A 22,586-nucleotide genomic window follows, 5' to 3' on the forward strand; every position below is an offset into this window, starting at 1 on the left:
CAATGGGTGTAAGGTCCATTAGGACAAGGTCATCAGCATATAGGATCCCATTTAAAGTAGTGCCGATTATTTTCGGGTCAAATCCTTTTGCTTTTCCAAGTGCATCACCAATGTCAGAGATGAAAGCATTGAATATTATTGCCGCTAAAGGACACCCTTGATTTATTATAATTCTAATGCAAAGCTTTCTTAACCTTCATTTATACTTTGTATATACCAATTCCTGTCTCATGACAAGTTCACAATGTAGTCATTTGGAAATAGAGTAGTTCACTGACTCACTTAAGATTTAGATGGAATTCATATAATTGATACCTGATTCTCATAGTCCACACATTTGTAGTTATGCCTATGTATGTAGTTGTGAGAGGCATGTATGTATCTGGAGATGATTTGGTTCCTAAGAAAGTGCCAAGGTAGTATTCTTCATTGATGCCATGTGGTGCCAGTGCATCAAGTTTATTTCTCTCTGGGTTAATTTTTTAGCTAAATCTCCACCCCTCGGAACTGGGTGGTTTACTTCAAGTATTGCCCATCTTAATTGGGTAATGTTATGCCCATTCTCTTTAAAGTGTCTGTACACTGGTGTTTTGTCATTACATGTCCTGATGGAAGATTTATGTTCTATCCAGCGTTCCTTTGCTTTCCGGATTGTCTTTCCCACATACTATTTCCCACAAGGGCATCAGAGTGTGTAAATTAAGTTTTTACTATCACAGGTCGCGAAGTCTTTCAGAGGTATCTTGTTGCCACTGCTTGGGTGTCTTATGTGATCTCCTTTTATAATATTAGCACAGTGTTGACAATTCAAACAAGGGTATGTCCCCAATTTGTGTTTCCTTTAGGTAGTTTGGACCGCTTTCTTGGTCCTGAACTCTTCTAAACAGTTAACAAAAACGCAGATTGACACTCTCAATCTGGGCCTATCATTTATTCCAACTGATAACACCACAATGTTTGATGAAGAAGTGAACTTGTTTAAACTAATAAGAAAAATTGAATTGAAAGTATTTTTTGACTCACTTCCTGAAATCACTGAAAAGAAGAAGTCATCAGATTACTTGGAATTAAGAAACAAAAGCTCATTTCATCCTCAAATCAATCACCTGATTATTAACCTTTTCAACTTCAAAACAAAGAAAGATCTTAGGCGTATTAAATACACATCCTCCAACAAAGTGAACATCAGAAAACACCAACTAAAAATAATCAAAGAATTAGCTGAGGACTCATCCATTACTTTGAAACCAGCAGATAAAGGAGGCGCTTTGGTACTAATGGACACATAATTCTACAAAAAAGGATGCTTAAACTTGTTAAATGACCAAGGAACTTCTTTGGTTTTGGACTCTGACCCTATATTATCCATCAAGGAAGTAGTTAAGAAGACCGTGGACAAAGCTTTGGAAATGGAATGGATTACTGAACACACAGGGGATTTTCTCATCAAAAATGTCCCTGTTACCCCGGTATTCTACTCATTACCTAAAATTCATAAAAATAAAACAAATCCTCCATTTAGACCAATTGTAGCAGGCACAGAAAGCATATTCCACCCTCTGGCAATCTATTTGGATCGAGCCCTACAACCGCTTGTACAAAAAACCTCTACATATCTAAAGGACACAGCCCACTTTCTCAGGCTACTTAAGGAAACTAAAATTGACAACCCATCAGTAATACTACTTACCCTTGATGTGAATAGCTTATATACATCGATTCCCCATAATCAAGGAATCAAAGCACTTGAATGGTTTCTCCTGAATCACCACGACATCCTTATAAATAAGGTATTCGCAATAGAGTTTATTAAGAGTTGATTACAAACATCGGGAACATCAATGGGGTCTGCAGTGGCCCCTCTTATGCTAATATCATTTTGTTCCATTTTTAAACAACACATGTGCTTAACAAAGACCCATGGAAAAACAAAATTATCTATTGGAAACGCTTCATTGATGACATTTATGGAATCTGGCAAGGAACCGAAGAAGAACTATGAGGCCGATTCATGGAATAATTAGCGCGGCGCAAGTGGGCAAAAACGTGCGAATCGCAGTGGAATAGCGAAAATCGCAGTGCAATTGCGAAAATCGCACGAAAAGCAGCGCACGTCGATTCATGGAAGGCCGTGCGCGAGAAAACCAGCGGATGTGCGATAAAAAAGTGCGCGGCGCACGTTGGCGCACAGGCCATCTAACAGCGTGCGCCAGGTCACAGCGAAAATCGCACAGGCCACAGCGAAATTCGCACATAGCGCGGCGCACGCAACAAAAGTAGGCGGAACACGGGCGTAACACTCGGAATGGGGAACAACTTGCCAAAACGTGGGCGTCACGGGGGAAGTACAGGGCACAAGTGCGCGGAACGCCCACACGCTCGCCTACAACACGTATTCATGGAATAGAATAGGGCAAAAAAGCGCACGCTCAAACCAGCGCACAGGCACAAACACGACCGCCACAAGAAAGCAGGCGGTAGCGTCTCTGCGGCTGTAAGAAATGTGCGCCAAAAGGTGCGCCAACAAATAGCACCTATATACTGCCATGATGAATGTCCCATACTGTGGCCCTCCAGGAAAAATGACGTGCAATGACGGGGTACCCACAAACACGGACACCCGCTGACAAAAAATACGTGTGCGTGTATACCGGGGTGCGCGGGAAGTCTAACACGCGATTACAGCAGGGTACGTGCATCACAGGGGTTCGCGTGAAGTTATTCACGCGATCGGGCCTGGGGGAGCGTGCTACGTGTATTTCAGGGGTTCGCGTGAAGTTTCACACGCGATCGGGCCTGGGGGAGCGGGCAACGTATAGCCTGGGCGCGTGTATTTCAGGGGTGCGCGGGAAGTTCCACACGCGAATAGCCTGGGCGTGTGTATTTCAGGGGTGCGCGGGAAGTTCCACACGCGAATAGCCTGGGCGCGTGTATTTCAGGGGTGCGCGGGAAGTTCCACACGCAAATAGCCTGGGCGCGTGTATTTCAGGGGTGCGCGGGAAGTTCCACACACGAATAGCCTGGGCGCGTGTATTTCAGGGGTGCGCGGGAAGTTCCACACGCGAATAGCCTGGGCGCGTGTATTTCAGGGGTGCGCGGGAAGTTCCACACGCGAATAGCCTGGGTGCGTGTATTTCAGGGGTGCGCGGGAAGTTCCACACGCGAATAGCCTGGGCGCGTGAATTTGAGGGGTGCGCGGGAAGTTCCACATGTGATTTGACAGTGTGGGTCCTCCCAGGTGTACCCTGTACACCCTCCATGGCCCCTGCAGGCAGCCCACACCACAGGGGACTACCCTGCATCCCTGGTCATGTCCCGCAGGCAGCCCACCCACCATGGGCATGCCCCCCAGCAAAGGCACATGTCTCCTTGAACTAATGAACACCAACTCATGTCCCCTTGCACCCCCACCCCCCAGCACTGTGGGGCACCTGCCAGCAGGCCCCCACCCATGTCCAACTCATGTCCCCCACCACCCCCACCCCCCAGCACTGTGGGGCACCTGCCAGCAGGCCCCCACCCATGTCCAACTCATGTCTCCCACCACCCCCACCACCCCCACCCCCCAGCAGTGCAGGGTCACCCTCCACCAGGCCCCCACTCATGTCTCCCACCACCCCCACCCCCCAGCCACCAGGGGCACCCTCCACCAGGCCCCCACTCATGTCTCCCACACCCCAGCCACCAGGGTCACCCTCCACCAGGCCCCCACTCATGTCTCCCACCACCCCCACACCCCAGCAGTGCAGGGTCACCCTCCACCAGGCCCCCACTCATGTCTCCCACCACCCCCACCCCCCAGGCACCAGGGTCACCCTCCACCAGGCCCCCACTCATGTCTCCCACCACCCCCAGCAGTGCAGGGTCACCCTCCACCAGGCCCCCACTCATGTCTCCCACCACCCCCACCCCCCAGCCACCAGGGGCACCCTCCACCAGGCCCCCACTCATGTCTCCCACCACCCCCACCCCCAGCCACCAGGGGCACCCTCCACCAGGCCCCCACTCATGTCATCCACCCCCCCCAAACCCCAGCGGTGCAGGGGCAGCCTCCACCAGGCCCCCACTCATGTCTACCACCACCCCCACCCCCCAGCAGTGCAGGGGCACCCTCCACCAGGCCCCCACTCATGTCTACCACCACCCCCACCCCCTAGCCACCAGGGGCACCCTCCACCAGGCCCCCACTCATGTCTACCACCACCCCCACCCCCTAGCCACCAGGGGCAGCCTCCACCAGGCCCCCACTCATGTCTCCCACCACCCCCACCGCCCAGCAGTGCAGGGTCACCCTCCACCAGGCCCCCACTCATGTCTCCCACCACCCCCACCCCCCAGCCACCAGGGGCACCCTCCACCAGGCCCCCACTCATGTCTCCCACCACCCCCACACCCCAGCCACCAGGGTCACCCTCCACCAGGCCCCCACTCATGTCTCCCACCACCCCCACACCCCAGCAGTGCAGGGTCACCCTCCACCAGGCCCCCACTCATGTCTCCCACCATCCCCACCCCCCAGCCACCAGGGTCACCCTCCACCAGGCCCCCACTCATGTCTCCCACCACCCCCACCCCCCAGCAGTGCAGGGTCACCCTCCACCAGGCCCCCACTCATGTCTCCCACCACCCCCACCCCCCAGCCACCAGGGGCACCCTCCACCAGGCCCCCACTCATGTCTCCCACCACCCCCACCCCCCAGCCACCAGGGGCACCCTCCACCAGGCCCCCACTCATGTCTCCCACCCCCCCAAACCCCAGCGGTGCAGGGGCAGCCTCCACCAGGCCCCCACTCATGTCACCCACCACCCCCACCCCCCAGCCACCAGGGGCACCCTCCACCAGGCCCCCACTCATGTCTCCCACCACCCCCACACCCCAGCCACCAGGGTCACCCTCCACCAGGCCCCCACTCATGTCTCCCACCACCCCCACACCCCAGCAGTGCAGGGTCACCCTCCACCAGGCCCCCACTCATGTCTCCCACCACCCCCACCCCCCAGCTACCAGGGTCACCCTCCACCAGGCCCCCACTCATGTCTCCCACCACCCCCACCCCCCAGCAGTGCAGGGTCACCCTCCACCAGGCCCCCACTCATGTCTCCCACCACCCCCCCCCAGCCACCAGGGGCACCCTCCACCAGGCCCCCACTCATGTCTACCACCACCCCCACCCCCCAGCAGTGCAGGGGCACCCTCCACCAGGCCCCCACTCATGTCTACCACCACCCCCACCCCCTAGCCACCAGGGGCAGCCTCCACCAGGCCCCCACTCATGTCTCCCACCACCCCCACCCCCCAGCAGTGCAGGGTCACCCTCCACCAGGCCCCCACTCATGTCTCCCACCACCCCCACCCCCCAGCAGTGCAGGGTCACCCTCCACCAGGCCCCCACTCATGTCTCCCACCACCCCCACCCCCCAGCCACCAGGGGCACCCTCCACCAGGCCCCCACTCATGTCTCCCACCCCCCCACACCCCAGCCACCAGGGTCACCCTCCACCAGGCCCCCACTCATGTCTCCCACCACCCCCACACCCCAGCAGTGCAGGGTCACCCTCCACCAGGCCCCCACTCATGTCTCCCACCACCCCCACCCCCCAGCCACCAGGGTCACCCTCCACCAGGCCCCCACTCATGTCTCCCACCACCCCCACCCCCCAGCAGTGCAGGGTCACCCTCCACCAGGCCCCCACTCATGTCTCCCACCACCCCCACCCCCCAGCCACCAGGGGCACCCTCCACCAGGCCCCCACTCATGTCTCCCACCACCCCCACCCCCCCAGCACTGTGGGGCACCTGCCAGCAGGCCCCCACCCATGCCCAATCCATGCCCCCCTGCACCTGGGTCCCAACATTCCCCAATCATGTCCGTAATGCCCATCCTCCCCTGCCAAAAGGCCCAACCAACTATCACACCCACCCACATATCAAAGGCAATTACATGTTACACCCCCAATTTAAATAATGCAATTGAACACATGTCTGTCACACACAATGGCTGCAAGTGAATGACAAAACACCCAACATGACATGCCTGAAAGCAATGAGATGATACGACACATTGAAGAATAAAAAAAAATATGTATTGAACAGCAAGTACAATGGAAATGAAATAAGAAAAAACACAAAGCAAATCAAACAAAACAAGATGAATGTCCAAGAAAATTATCTGAAAAATTAAAATAAGCCAATGAAGAACCATGAAGAAGATCATCCTGGGTCCATGAGCCCAACCAAATTAAACCTAACTATGACTACTAACTAAAAACTGAACTATATACAAAAAAGTGGTGCATTGTCCAATCGCAACCAAAAAAAAATCAAAAAAACAAAGGAAACCTAACCCTAACTATACAACTATATACAAAGGCAGCGGGCTATTCGGACGGCTCACTGGTTGTTGTCATGGGCCAGGGCATCATCGAACTCCTGGTCAATGGCTTGGAGGCGGGCATGTTCCCTGGCCCCGAGGTCCCGCAGGGATAACGCAGTGTCAAGCTCAAACTCCCTGCGAAGACCCTCGAGGCACTCAGCCCGCCTCAGCGCCCTCCGCATGGAGTCCTCCGCCCTGACCATCGTGAGCCGTTCCTCCTCTGCCCGCTGCCGCTCCGCACCTATCCGCTGGCACAACCGCTCCCACACGGAAGCCTCTCGCATTCCAGGGTTCTCCTGCCCTCCGGCCGATGCCTGCACCCCTGATGTTGATGGCCCCGAGCCATGATGCCTCCCACGTTAAGCCTGCTGCTGCCTCCGACGCAACTGCCTGTGCCAGCACGACGGCATCCAGGCTGATGGAAACCACCGACGCCGTCGTGCACGTGCCCTGCCTGATGATGCCGTCACATCCTCCATCTGCTGGGGTCCAGTTGCTGTGGTGTCCACCCCTGCTGGATCTCTGACTCCCGACTGTGGCAGGGATGGGATCCCCACCGAGCTGGCTGCATTGGTCGGGGCAGGTCCACAGGGGGCCCTGGTGGCATCTGGGCTGGAAGACGGCAAGGAGAACGACTGGTGGATAGCCTGCACAGAGGAGGAGAGGGCCGCCACATTGGCCAACACATGCAGGAAACCCCCGAACATGGCCGATCCCAATTGGGCCACGTCGGCACGGTGCACTTCGTGATGACGTGCGTGCTCCTCCCGGGAAGCACGCACGGCATCACGAATCACAGCCGTGCGCATCGCGACCCCAATCAGGACCTTCTCCGCACGGCCAGGGGTTCCCACGTCCGCAGGTGGAGGGGAGTCAGGTGACATGGACATCCCCTCTACCTGCGGACAGGCCTGGGACGGGGCATCCCTGCTGGTGCATGGTGGTGCACTCACAGGGTCAGGGACAGCGACATGCACAGGCCCCTCCACGGTGACCTGTGCTGCCTGCTGCCTCTGGCCCTGGACTGCACCACTTGCACCAGCAGGGATGCCCCCACCAGGCCCCATGTGTGCCCCAGTGGCGGCCTCCTCCTCCTCTGTGCAAACCACCAACCTGGATGTCTCCTCACCGTCTCCCACTGTAGCAGGCCCCTGTGGGGGCTCACCCACCCCTTCCGCTGCAGCCGTGGGGGCATCCCCGCCGCCTTGCTCCACAGCGCCGTCTCCGCCCTCTTCTTCACTAGCCGCTGCGTAGAGGGAGACAAAGAACACAAGCATCAGGGCACTGTACAATGGTCCCCTAGACAGGAAGCAATAGCAGATGAGCACCACTGTCAAAGTACACTTCCATCATGTCCCTCCACAACACATGGGTCAGTCCAGGCAAAACACACACAGTAACAGGCATGGTGCATGCCATGGACATTTCCATGCATGTCCAATGGACTCTTGAAACATTCAATGATATGTAACTCACATGCATCATGGCTCATGCCTATCACATGCACACACTTCACCTCAGTCACATCCATCTGGCCCCAAACACACCAAACACAGCGGATACAAGGGTAATTTGGCTGCTTTACTGAATCTGTGCATTGTCACACACATGTGTCATGCAGCCATGGCATGCACAAGTCACAGACACGCAGGTCAGGCACACAGACATGGCTACCATATATGTACCTGGCATCAGCACCCATCCCTCACCCCCACCCATGTCCAGGTACAGAGTGGCATGCTCTCATGTTCAAAATCTGCATAGGGCTCCCCATGCGGCATTTCAACACATGCAACAACCATGTGCATCACACATCACTGGTCGCACATGCATTACCATGATGTCCCTGCACACATACATGCATACATGGCCTATGGCACACATACAGGCAAGTATCATAGAACCAGCACACCGCAACATGCCCTGTCTCACACAGTAATGCATGGACACTTACCGCTCAACTCCAGACGGGCCTCCCTCTCAAGGATCTGGGCGTGGAGCGCTGGGCGTATGCGTTCCAGGACCCTCATCTGGATGGAACTCATGCGGCCCCGGCCCCCCTCCACGAGGCGCCGGGCCTTCACAAGGGTCCTGGACCTCAAGTCCTCCCAGCGCTTCTTGATCTTCAGGACGTCGCGGGTTGCCACCCCCTCCGCGTTGATGGTAACCACACAGTCGGCCCAGATCCTCTGCCGTCCTTCCTTGCTGGCGCGGGACGATCCAAAGAGGGCATCATACTGCCCCAGGACATGCTCCACCAGGACACCAACTTCGGTGTCAGTGAAGCTGGTGCCCCTCTGCCCCTCTGGCCTGGGGTTGCCACTGGTGCCAGATGTGGAAGTGCCCGACATGACAACCCCAGAGGCAGGTGTGGGTGGGCAACTGGGTCCTGGGGCTGGGCTGTGGAGCGATGTAATCCTAGTCCGGAGTCTTCAGTTCCAGCAGGGGTGGACACAGCAACTGGACCCCTGCAGATGGCTGATGTGCAGGCACCAAATGGCAGGGCACGGTGGCAGCAGGCAGGCAGGCAGGCAGCAGCAGATGGAACGTGGGAGGCTGCTCGGGGCACTGGGGGGCAGTAACTCGGCCTTCTGGGCAGGAGCGTGGTCTTCCGTGTGTTTTCGCGTGGCCAGCTTGATACGGAGTGATTTGGCACTAGAAAATCCTGCACGTCAGCGTGAAATCCGAGGAAAGGCCCTTAGCGCGTAAGCGCGTCAGCACGCATGCGCGATTCTATTGGACCAGAGTCCCTCAGCGCGTAAGCGCGTCTGTGACGTGACCCGCACGGGTGTTCCCCACTCAGCACGTGATGACGGGGCACACGTGGAGATACTGCACGTCAGAGTGTCACCGCGTGTAATTGGACAAAAGTGCGCGTACACGCGATTGGCCTATGTACGTGTATTTAATGGGTGCACGGGCACTTACACACGCAAGTACGTCAGCGAACCTGTATCCCGTGGTGCGTGTGAATTTCCACACGCTATTGGACTGGGAACTGGATTCCAGGGGTGCGCGGGTCACACGCTGTATCCCGTGGTGCGTGTGAATTTCCACACGCTATTGGACTGGGAACTGGATTCCAGGGGTGCGCGGGTCACACGCTCGCCTAGAACACGCGCAAAGCATAAATTTGCGAACTTTAACAATAACAAGCTCAGACGCCAGGATGAACATACCGTTCCTAGCAGCAGTGGCAGTGGGCTACCAAAGGAGGAGGAGGAGGATAGTCAGGGCCAGAATATTCACACCCAGAACCAGCCTTTTCGGGATGCCTGATGACCAGGTGTATGGGAGGTACAGGTTTCCACCACACATTATACTGGACCTGGTGAGTGAGTGGGAGGATGACCTCACATCACCCACCCTGTGCTCCCAAGCACTCAGCCCCCTGGAGAAGGTCCTCAATGTACTGCACTTCTTAGCCACTGGATCATTTCAGCGGACAAGTGCCATAGTGGGTGGGGTGTCACAGGCCACCCAGTCACGCTGCCTACACCAGGTCTTGAACATCATCACTGCACGCCCATCAGTCCGCAGGCACATACACCTGCCCAGAACACCTGCAGAAAGGCATGCTGCCGCCCTGGATTTTTACGCTGTGGCACGATTCCCCAAAGTGCTAGGTGCCATCGACTGCACCCATGTGGCTCTACGTCCCCCCAGGGCATCTGAGCACATCTATAGGAACCGCAAGCACTGGCATTCCATCAACGTGCAGGTAGCATGTAATGCCAAGGGAATCATCACCTCAGTATATGCCAACTATCCCGGCTCCACCCACGACAGCTTCATTTATCGAATGTCCACCCTAAGCCGGGACCTAGAAGCTGGGCGGCATGGCGATACATGGCTGCTTGGTGAGTATGTATGCCACTGCACATGCATGCATGTTGGATACTGAGCAAGGTCACAACCCCACCAATGATACCAATCACCACCTCCACAGGAGACAGTGCCTACCCTCTCAGCCCACACATGATGACGCCAATTCGGAACCTCACCACGCCACCCCAGGTAAGATATAACACAGCCCACATTACAACCAGGGGCATAGTGGAGCGCACATTCGGAGTGCTAAAGTCACGCTTTCGCTCCCTTGACCGTTCTGGCGGGCAGCTGTTATACGCTCCCCCAGTAGTGTGCAGGATCATAGTGGCAGCATGTGTCCTGCACAACGTTGCAACACGCCGGGGCCTGGCCGTGGACATGGTGGTGGCCCCACATCCCCAACCACATGCACAGCCGCTGCGCATGGGAGGGGAAAGGGCACGGGGGGAGGCAGCCCGTACACAGCTAGTGGCTAATTACTTCACATAGAAATCACACCCCTGTGGAGTGCACACTGCCCTGGCACATTCCATCTGACAATCAATGATGACTCAACCTGACACTGATCCTGAATGTCTGGAGAATGAACCGGGAATACCATGTCAGCCTGAGATTGTTCACCTGGAAGTGTCACAATGTGTGCATCCCTACCCACACAGACACCACCAATGCAGTTTTGTGAAGTTACACATTGAAGCAGCTAAAATGAATACCCACTTGCAAAATGCAACAAGAGGACAGTGCCATGTCAGCCAACCCAACCCCAGCACCGCCACACGACACACCGTGCCATGTCATGCTAATTGCAGGTAAACAAAGTAATCCCCACAACATGACATCAGTCTCACTATGTACAGTGGCACTATTAGAAACCTGCAACACCTGAAATGCTCACAGCAATGCCGGACCAACAACATACTTGAGCACGTAGTACCATTAACATGACATCACAAATGTTACATATTAGTAGTCTCACCACCTGGAAATGCCTGCACTCCCACCACTACCAACTGTGCAGTGTTGTCGCCATGTAGAGTTGTAGGTGCACTGCTGCCAACATGGACCCCATCTCCAGACTAGAGGTCCTTGTGTGGACATGAGGAAGGGACCTGCAAATTGGGAGGTAGACACAGAAGAAGAGTTACACATCAATGCAACATGCAGTGTACAACACAACAGCAATATGCACTAGGAATGTATACACAGTATTGACTACAGACTGGCCACACAGCTCATGGGAGTCCAACGTCACTGTGTAATTCACTGTCACTTGGGCACACCCTTTGCAAGCCCATGGAAACGGGAAGCAGGAGGGGTGTGTGTGACTCAAACCCAAGCATCTGAACCAAATACATTACAAGCCTGCATGTGCCCAGCCACAATGCAGCGTATGCCCACAGGAACCACGGAAGCCAACAGATCGTCCCAAAAAAATTGGGAATAAAAGAAATAAAAATAAAAATAAAAATAAGAAACAATCAAAAATGGCCATTGATGGGCCCGGGGGGGTTGGGGAGGCCACCCAGGAGGTCCAAGGACAGGATGCACACCAGAACCCACCTGCGTGGATCCTGGGAAGATAAAACACCTCCATGGGCTCATGGCCCACACGGCTACCCTATTGTGGGAGTATCACTGCTGTCGCTATTATCACCCTGTGCAGCTGCATCCGGAGGTGGTTGCACTATGGGAGGCAGCCCACGCAAGGCCCTAGTCTGCTCCTCCATGGCTGCAAGCATGCGGGTGTGGTAGGTCTGGTTCTGGAGGATGAGTGTGCGGAGGTCCCCATGCAACAACTCACGGGATGCCCGGACCTCCGCCCTCGTTGCCTGCATCTCAGCTGAGAGCGTACGGGTGAGACGCTCCAGCTGCTGTTCTGTCCTTTGGTGTGTTGAAGCCTCAAGCTCAACAAGAGTCGTCCTGAGGTGAAGGAGCTCCTGCCTCAGGGCTTCCCTGTGGCCCTGGGACTCAATGGAGATGGCCTCCTGCAGAGTCGCCAGTGCCGCCCGCCTGTCCCTGTTGGACCCCAACATGTCCTCCCTGTGTGACTGGCAGATGGAGTCGGTTGCCTGCTCTAGTCGCTCCATCAGCCTTTCTGGGGGGACAATGGAAGTGGCCACCCTATCCATGGCCTGAGCCATCATCTCGGATGATGCAGCCTGTTGGGTTGCCATACCGTAAATGGATTGCTCCCATGCGGTATTGCCGGGTGGCGTACGGCCACCACGTCGGCGGGCACCACACCTGTCTGGGGCAAGGCGAACTGCGCCTTGCTGTGCCGGCACTGCCTGAGGCTGCAGGACTGCATTCCCCCTCTGATCTGCTGGCCCAGGAACAGGATCAGATGTCGCGGAGTGTGACCCTGCATCCGTAACCACCGAAGGCGTAGCTGCCAACACTGACATCCCCATGGAGGGTTCTGACCCTGGTGCAGGTGGGTGAGACAGAACAGAATCCCTCCCTGGAACACTCACCTGCGACGGCACGTAGGTTTCATCCGAATTAACACCTGAGTACAGCTCGGGGGAGGTGCAGCCAGAGACACCCCTTGAGAGCACGACCTGCAGCACTTGTGGGTTCTCCCCCACCACCACACCACGTCCCTCACTGGTGGTTGGTCGGCCCTCGGACCCCTCCTGGGTCTGCACCATCTCCACAACCCCAGCAGTATCAGGTGCATCTTCCCCTGCAAAGACATGAAAACAAAGAAATGGAAACAGGCATTAGCACCATGGCACACATTGAGGGCTGAGAAGCAAGAGAACCAGTACTTGATTGACACATGTCCCACATGACTAAAACCCTCCCATGCATGCACCCTCACTGCGTATGAAGTGCAGGCAAATGGCACACACTGATGACACCAAGATGGAAGATGAACACATTTTCTTCATGCTGCCTGGCAGTGGTATCACACATTGGCCTGTGATTGGCAGGTGAAACACACATGCCATCACACAGATGGCATGTACCATTGCTATTGAGTGAAGATGGAGAGGAGGGCAGCACCTATTCATTCAGTCCAGTTCCCGCATGTAATTGCTTTTCTAATTCTAACAGGTCAGATTTTTCACCTGGAGCTGCCAGTCTGAAATGGTCCAATTGCACAGGGACATGTGTGTACTAATGATATCCAGGTAACAAAGTCACTCCACTTTACCATACCCATGTCAGACATGTGACTAGTGGACAGCGACATGCCTAGTGAAAGTGGTGGAATGCAAACAAACTGACTGAATGAACAGTGAAAAAGAAGCTAATATGTTGTGGCAAGGTGACACTTCAAGGGCAACTGGCGTGCAGTTGGGCTAGATGTCTACTGTTGGCAGAAGGGATACTGCTATGGCCAAATGCAGCTGCGCAGGAAGGATTGCATGAAGCACATGGCTGACCCATACGACTCAGGCGCACACACTCTCACCTGGCACCCGAACAGAAGCCCTCACACACACACCATGCACATGGATGACACACACATGCATGTGCATTCACCGGACAATGCCTCGTAATCAGCCAGATCTCCCACGCCTTGGATCTGTTCCTCCGTGACGTAGGTCCCAGCGACTGACTCATGTGGAGTGAGTTCCATGTCTACTACTGGAGACCCACCTCCAGTCACTAGAGTTGCGGCATGACTTGAGGCCAGCTTACTCTTTGCCCTGCGCTTTAGGTCATTCCAGCGCTTAAAGCAATCATTGGCTGTGCGCCTCACGATTCCAAGGGCACTTACGATGTCCGCAACGGTCTGCCAGTGTGCCTGGCGTTGTGCAGGTGTGGTCTTGGATCCTGCAACAATGACCATCTCGTTGTCATGTCCGGACACATACTCGACAAGTGCATTCAGTTTGTCATCCGTGAAGCTGGGCTTCCTGGACGTGCCGGACTGTGTAGCCGTGTCTGGGGCATCAGCCTGTGCCGGACGAGCACTCTTCCTCTTCCGCTTGGAAGGTGGTGGTGATCCTGAGTGTCCTGCGCCGCTCTGGACACTAGGGGCAGGAGCCCTGGTGGACTCTGTATCAGGAGTGTGGGATTGCACACTCAGCATGGGAGTTGGTGCAGGCATTGGCTCTAGTGTGATGGTGTCAGGGGGAATGTCAGCAGCATGGACTAGGACCGACACTGTCCTGGCTGGGTGTGTGAGGGCTGGGGTGGATGGAGCCGCAGCTGCCCCTGCAGCCTCTCCGCCCTGCCTCCTTGGTGCAGCAGATGACCTTGCTGCCCCAGATCCGCGTGGCATGATGGCATCAACGTGCACCAGCGCACGTGTCGTAGCCCTGCTGACCTGGAAGTCAGCCATGGAGTCAGCCAGGTCTGGTGCCACAATGGGCTGGTCCAACAAGGGCTGAGCATGGATGGTGTCAGCCACATCAGCCTCAATGGGAGGGGGGGGGATTATGGGTGCCCGTGACTGGTCCTCCACACATGGGGGGACAGGCTCACCCTGCAAGTTACGACCACGTCCCCTACCGGATCCACCACGGCCACCACTTGTGGCTCTTCCACCTTTGCCACCCTTACGGAATCCTCGCCTCCCAGCCATGGCACTGATGTTAATGTGCGTATGGGAGTGGATGTAGACTATTGTCCTGGGCAATTGGGGGTCAAAGGGGTTGGGTACCAGATGGTAATTGTACCCTAGTGCTCTAGCAAGGCTGAATGTAACCCCTGGGGAAAGATGATGGGTCACGCAACGCACAGGAGGCCCAAAAAAGGGAGATGACGTGCACGCAACCCCTCCTAGACCACGTGTGCAGAAAGAAAAACCTGCACTACGCTGTGGCACCCAGAAACACAAGAATGAACGTATGCGTGTCACACGCAGCCTAGAATGACCTCTGAAGGGGTAGGCTACACACGGGGCAAGCACAGATGTTAGATACGTGCGTGACTCACCGTCTGCCTGGTAAACGAGCGTGTAAAAGGAGCACGTTTGGTTGGCAACACCCCCGCCAAAAGAAGATTTGTCCGCTGTCTGAGTAGACAGGACAACAGTAGAAGGGAACACTGTTTGAGGGAACAGGCCCAGGTAAACCAGTAAAAGAGAAAAAAGAGAAAAAGCTGTCAGAGGTAACAGGGAATACGAACTTGAAACGCCGTGAAGTAAATCGCGTGTGAAACGACAAGAAGTACAGAATTCACCCACTCGCTCTCCACGAAAAGCACGTACAAGGAAATGGTGTTCTACACGTACCTTTTATGCAGGCCCACACGTCCAGCGTCACTTACGCGGCGTGTACACGCTAGGGCCATTTCCACCTATTACATGCTTTGTCACTTCTGCGTGTAGGGCCATTTCCACCAATTACACGCTTTGTCACTTCTGCGTGTAGGGCCATTTCCACCAATCACACGCTTTGTCACTTCTGCGTGTAGGGCCATTTCCACCAATCACACGCGATTACACTCTGACGTGCAGTCTTTCCACGTGTGCTCTGTCATCACGTGCTGTGTGGGAAACACCTGTGCGGGTCACGTCACAGATGCGCTTACGCGCTGAGGGCCTTTCCTCAGTTTTCACGCTGACGTGCAGGATTTTCACGTGCAAAATCACTCCGTACCAAGCTGGCCACGCGTACGCACACGGAATACCACGCTCCTGCCCGGAAGGCCGAACTACTGCCCCCCAGAGCCCGAGCACGCTCCCACCTGCTGCTGCCTGAATGCCTGCTGCCCCTGCACTGCTGGGGGGTGGGGGTGATAGGGGACATGAGTGGGGGCCTGGTGGGGGCTGCCCCTGGTGACTGGGGGTGTGGGGGTGATAGGGGACATGAGTGGGGGCCTGGTGGGGGCTGCCCCTGGTGACTGGGGGGGTGGGGGTGATAGGGGACATGAGTGGGGGCCTGGTGGGGGCTGCCCCTGCACTGCTGGGGGGTGGGGGTGGTGGGAGACATGGGTGGGGGCCTGGTGGAGGCTGCCCCTGCACTGCTGGGGGGTGGGGGTGGTGGGTGACATGGGTTGGGGCCTGCTGGCAGGTGCCCCACAGTGCTGGGGGGTGGGGGTGGTGGGAGACATGAGTCGGGCATGAGTGGGGGCCTGGTGGAGGGTGCCCCTAGATGGTGGGGGGTGGGGGTGGTGGGTGACATGAGCAGGTGTGCAGGGTAGTCCCCTGTTTTGTGGGCTGCCTGCAGGGGCCGTGGAGGGTGTACAGGGAACACCTGTGAGGACCCACCCAGCCTAATCGCGTGTGTAACTTCCCACGCACCCCTGTAATACACGTACCAAGCCAAATCGCGTGTGAGAATTCCCGCGCATACCTGAAATACACGTACCCTGCTGAAGTCGCGTGTAAAACTTCCCGCGCACCCCTGAAATGAAGGGCCCAGGCTATTCGCGTGTGGAACTTCCCGCGCACCCCTGAAATACACGCGCCCAGGCTATTCGCGAGTGGGACTTCCCGCGCACCCCTGAAATACACGTAGCACGCTGGGAGACATGAGTGGGGGCCTGGTGGAGGGTGCCCCTGGTGGCTGGGGGGTGGGGGTGGTGGGAGACATGAGTGGGGGCCTGGTGGAGGGTGCCCCTGGTGGCGGGGGGGTGAGGGTGGTGGTAGACATGAGTGGGGGCCTGGTGGAGGGTGCCCCTGGTGGCTGGGGGGTGGGGGTGGTGGGAGACATGAGTGGGGGCCTGGTGGAGGGTGCCCCTGGTGGCTGGGGGGTGGGGGTGGTGGGAGACATGAGTGGGGGCCTGGTGGAGGGTGCCCCTGGTGGCTGGGGGGTGGGGGTGGTGGTAGACATGAGTGGGGGCCTGGTGGAGGCTGCCCCTGCACTGCTGGGGGGTGGGGGTGGTGGGAGACATGAGTGGGGGCCTGGTGGAGGGTGCCCCTGCACTGCTGGGGGGGTGGGGGTGGTGGTAGACATGGGTGGAGGCCTGGTGAAGGCTTCCCCTGGTGGCTAGGGGGTGGGGGTGGTGGGAGACATGAGTGGGGGCCTGGTGGAGGGTGCCCCTGGTGGCTGGCGGTCGGGGGTGGTGGTAGACATGAGTGGGGGCCTGGTGGAGGCTGCCCCTGGTGGCTAGGGGGTGGGGGTGGTGGTAGACATGAGTGGGGGCCTGGTGGAGGGTGCACCTGGTGGCTGGGGGGTGGGGGTGGTGGGAGACATGAGTGGGGGCCTGGTGGAGGGTGCCCCTGGTGGCGGGGGGGTGAGGGTGGTGGTAGACATGAGTGGGGGCCTGGTGGAGGGTGCCCCTGGTGGCTGGGGGTGGGGGTGGTGGGAGACTTGAGTGGGGGCCTGGTGGAGGGTGCCCCTGGTGGCTGGGGGGTGGGGGTGGTGGGAGACATGAGTGGGGGCCTGGTGGAGGCTGCCCCTGCACTGCTGGGGGTGGGGGTGGTGGGAGACATGAGTGGGGGCCTGGTGGAGGGTGCCCCTGCACTGCTGGCGGGTGTGGGTGGTGGGAGACATGAGTGGGGGCCTGGTGGAGGGTGCCCCTGCACTGCTGGGGGGTGGGGGTGGTGGAGACATGAGTGGGGGCCTGGTGGAGGCTGCCCCTGCACTGCTGGGGGGTGGGGGTGGTGGGAGACATGAGTGGGGGCCTGGTGGAGGGTGCCCCTGCACTGCTGGGGGGGTGGGGGTGGTGGTAGACATGGGTGGGGGCCTGGTGGAGGGTGCCCCTGCACTGCTGGGGGGTGGGGGTGGTGGGATACATGAGTGGGGGCCTCGTGGAGGGTGCCCCTGGTGGCGGGGGGTAGCGGTGGTGGTAGACATGAGTGGGGGCCTGGTGGAGGGTGCCCCTGGTGGCTGGGGGGTGGGGGTGGTGGTAGACATGAGTGGGGGCCTGGTGGAGGGTGCCCCTGCACTGCTGGGGGGTGGGGGTGCAGGGGGACATAAGCAGGTGTGCAGGGTAGTCCCCTGTTTTGTGGGCTGCCTGCAGGGGCCGTGGAGGGTGTACAGGGAACACCTGTGAGGACCCACCCAGCCTAATCGCGTGTGTAACTTCCCACGCACCCCTGTAATACACGTACCAAGCCAAATCGCGTGTGATAATTCCTGCGTACCCCTGTGATACACGTGCCCTGGCCAATCGCGTGTTAAACTTCCCGCGTACCCCTGTAATACACGAACAAGCCAAATCGCGTGTGATAATTCCCGCGCACCCCTGTAATACACGTACCTGGCCAAATCGCATGTGAGAATTCCCGCGCACCCCTGTAATACACGTACCCAGCCGAATCGCGTGTAAAACTTCCTGTGTACCCCTGTAATACACGTACCCAGCCAAATCGCGTGTGATAATTCCCGCACCCCTGTAATACACGTACCCAGCCGAATCGCGTGTACAACTTCCTGTGTACCCCTGTAATACACGTACCCAGCCAAATCGCGTGTGATAATTCCCGCACCCCTGTAATACACGTACCCTGGCCAATCGTGTGTTAAACTTCCCGCGTACCCCTGTAATACACGTACCCTGGCTAATCGCGTGTATAACTTCACGCGTACCCCTGATATGCACGTTACCCGCTTTGCGTTCCTTGTTTGGAAGCCCTGTAAACTGGTCCAGGGTTAGCGCAGCCCTTTGCGATGATTTAGCGATTTTGATGGCTTTTCCTTGCGCGAGGGCGTTCTTGGGGGCGTTACTGGCGCTGCTGCAGGGTCGCTGCGATACTCTGCGCCACGGCTGGTTTGGGAGCCTAAAATCCATGAATACGCTGTGCGCGGAAATCGGTTTTAGCGCACGTGCCTGGCGCAGACAATCGCACGCGGACACTCTGCGCCAGCCGCTTGCGACACTTTTCTGCGAAATTCTATGAATTACCCTGGTAATCTATTCTTCGAGTATCTCAACAAATGCCACAAAGGAATCACCTTCATCTTGGAAATTGGCAGACCTAATATCCACTTCTTAGATGTTAACATCAATAAAGAAGGAACTAACCTCATTACCAGTATCTATAGAAAACCTACAGATACCAACAATACCCTCCACTTCGTGAGTTTTCACCCGTCACACTTAAAGGAAAATCTTCCGTATAGTCAATTGTTATGACTAAAAAGGATCACCTCTAACACGACGGATCTTCATAAGGAATATGAAGATATGAAATCCAGATTTAAAAAAGAGGATTTCCTGAAGAAATACTGAATAAAGCCGTCCAACGGACAGAAATCCAAAAACGGGTGAAACTTCTGGAAGAACAACCAAAGAAAACAACATCACGTCTGATTCATACCTTGAAATTCTCTAGTCAGAGCTTCCAGATAAAAAGAATTATCATCAAAAACTGGAATATTATTAAATCTGACCCCAACCTACACCGTCTCATCCCTGAACCACCTATGTTGGCATTCAAGAGAGGTAAAAACTTCAGAGATACACTCATCAGAGCTGAAAGACCCAAGAAAGCGGTCCAAACTACATTAAGGAAACAAAAAATGGGGACATACCCTTGTTTGAATTGTCAACACTGTGATAATATTATAAAAGAAGATCACATAAGACACTGAAGAAGTGGCAAAAACATACCACTGAGAGACTTGGCAATCCGTGATAGTAAAAACTTAATTTACACACTCCGATGCCCTTGTGGGAAATACTATGTGGCAAAGACTATCCAGAAAGCAAAGGAACACTGGACAGAACATAAATCGTCCATCAGGACACCTAATGAAAAATCACAGTGTACAGACACTTTAAAGAGAATGGGCATAACATTACCCAATTAAGATGGGCAATACTTGAAGTAATCCACCCACTTCCAAGGGGTGGAGATTTAGCCAAAAAACTATCCAGAGAGAACTGTTCTGGATACATAAACTCGACGCACTGGCACCACATGGCCTCAATGAAGAATACTACATTGGCCTTTTCTTATGAACCGAATCATCTCCAGATACATACATGCCTCACATAACTACATACATAGGCATAACTACAAATTTGTGGACTATGAGGATCAGGGATCAATTATATGAATTCCATCTAAATCTTAAGTGAGTCCGTGAACTACTCTATTTCCAAATGACTAGATTGTGAACTCGTCGTGAGACAGGAATTGTTATATACAACGTACAAATGAAGGTTAATAAAGCTTTGCATTATAATTGAAATAAATCATTAATTATGAGGTCTTTTACCAAATTGATGCCATCAAATCCTGTTGACTATAATCTCATACAGAATGTCAGAATCAATGATCAGGAACTATACCACATGAGACAGGAATTGTTATAAAGAAAGTATTAATGAAGGCTAAAACAGCCTTTCATTATAATTGTAATCAATCATTATTTAAGAGTTTTTTTTTTTACCAAATTGATGTGATTAGATATATACCACCAATGATCAAACATATCCAACAGTTAGGGGAATCCACCACAAATCAGTTAGTTGTTGTTTTCTCAACATGTCCTAGTTCATATGAACAGGCGAGTAATTTACCATTTAGCCCCTCTAACCTTAACATCACGTCACACATTTTTTACAAAAAATGAGAAATATATTAACACATTATCTGGTTAAAAAGATAGAATATTGATCATTGCTCATCCACAAGATTTAAATTGAAAACTGAGCTTCTTTCGTTTTTCACGAGGTTTGTTGACATCGTGATGTCATCTATGCACGTTCCGTGATGACGTCACAGTAAAAAAACGCCATTAAATCAGCCATGTTTTTAACGTTGTACATATTTCACAATAACTGGGAAATTAATCTAACACATTATCTGGTTATACAACATAAGTAGAGTATTGATTTTTACTCATCTATAAGATTTTAAACCGAAAACTGAGCGTAATTCCTTTTTCACAGGGTGTGTTGACATCGTGACGGCATGCACGCAATTTACGTGATGATGTCACGATCAAAATGCTATAAAAACGGCCATTTTTCTAACATGACACACATCCGGCGCTGCATCCTGGTGTCAGTTTCCACATCCGCACATCGACCTGGATCAGAACTAGTATGTTTTTTAATCTATTATGTAGATTTTCCTTACAATTGGGCCTCATCTTAAAGACTGCGCATCTCACCATGAGTCTATGTGTCTCTAGGTGTACGAGCGCTTGATTTTTGACATTTGCTGACCAGACCAGGAACTACACACTATGCTTGTAGAGCAGACTGAACCCTCTTGTTCCCACCAGAACGTATTACTTGTTTAGAGTAAGTGTTTATTTTTATTCAGAGGTGATTTTGCTAAATTGCACATGATATTCATGTCTAAATGTCTCTCGTAGCATGTAAATGACAAAAAAAGTTGTTTTAGACTTTCCGCTCACAGATTAGAACAATACTTTACAAATCGACCATTAACATCTATATGACGCTGCTGATAGAATATATTTCTTAAATAAGAACATGCCCTTCACTAGCTTATAAATGTAAGTTTAATTAAGCATAATATGTTTTAGATAAACACCTGGAGAACGCAGAGAACAAATCTATTCTCATTTTTGGTCACCACTATGGAGGAAAACGTCCTTCTATCCATCCCTTAAAGAAAGAGGAACAGGGTAAGCACATTAACTATTTTAGTGTACCCTTTTTTGGATAATCTACTCGTAGGGAGTTAGACTATCATGTATAACTGTACAAAAACCTATTTTCAAGGCATTTAGCCTGGATGACAAAATAATCAGACTTATCTTAAATCTTATTACTAATGATGAAGAACCTTGTGCTTTCATTGATGCATCCACATTTAGTGATCCTACTGTAAGATTGTATGACTGTGAAAAGAGATGGTTCTTTTTTTTCCAATTATGATGACTCTGGTGATCAAAACCTCTATGTTTTGTAAATGAGATGAAAATCTTATGTGATAAGTAGCAAAAAATGTTTAGTAACATTGAGTTTACTATCCTTATCTAATTGGGAATATTATCTCATTTGTTTTTTTACTAGATTGAAAAGTTGAATTGCATAATACAGCCCCTGAAGAAGAGAACTAATTCTCGAAACCTGTTGGGCAACTTGTTTTGAAAACATAAATCCTGTACCAATCAAACAATCAAGTTATAACTTGTGTTTGTGTACAAAATGAAAATGCCATCAATACTAATAACTAGACTATGCTATGTCTAAACTGATTTCATGTTTGAATGTCTAAATATTGTTCTCAGGAAATATAAAGAAAATTGTATTACTCAACTTTTTAACAATTTAGCTATAGAGCCCTAGACAGTGTGCAGGGGACGGGAGTTCCCTAATTGGGAACTTACTTTGTTCACATTTTATCCACAATCCATATGCCAGGGTTGTTATTTTTCTCCCCCACAGCTTGACCTCACATAACTACTTTATAAACATATACTGATCAGCCAAGATATGCTTTGGAGTGCTGGGTGTTAACCTACTTTTATCTTATAGAATATGGCAATTTTGAATGCATGAAATACCTGAGGTGACTTCACATTAAATGGGAGGGAAGCTGGATGTAGA

The sequence above is a fragment of the Ambystoma mexicanum genome, chromosome 6q, assembly GCF_040938575.1.
Source record: "Ambystoma mexicanum isolate Mex_15411 chromosome 6q, UKY_AmexF1_1, whole genome shotgun sequence".
NCBI lineage: Eukaryota > Metazoa > Chordata > Amphibia > Caudata > Ambystomatidae > Ambystoma > Ambystoma mexicanum.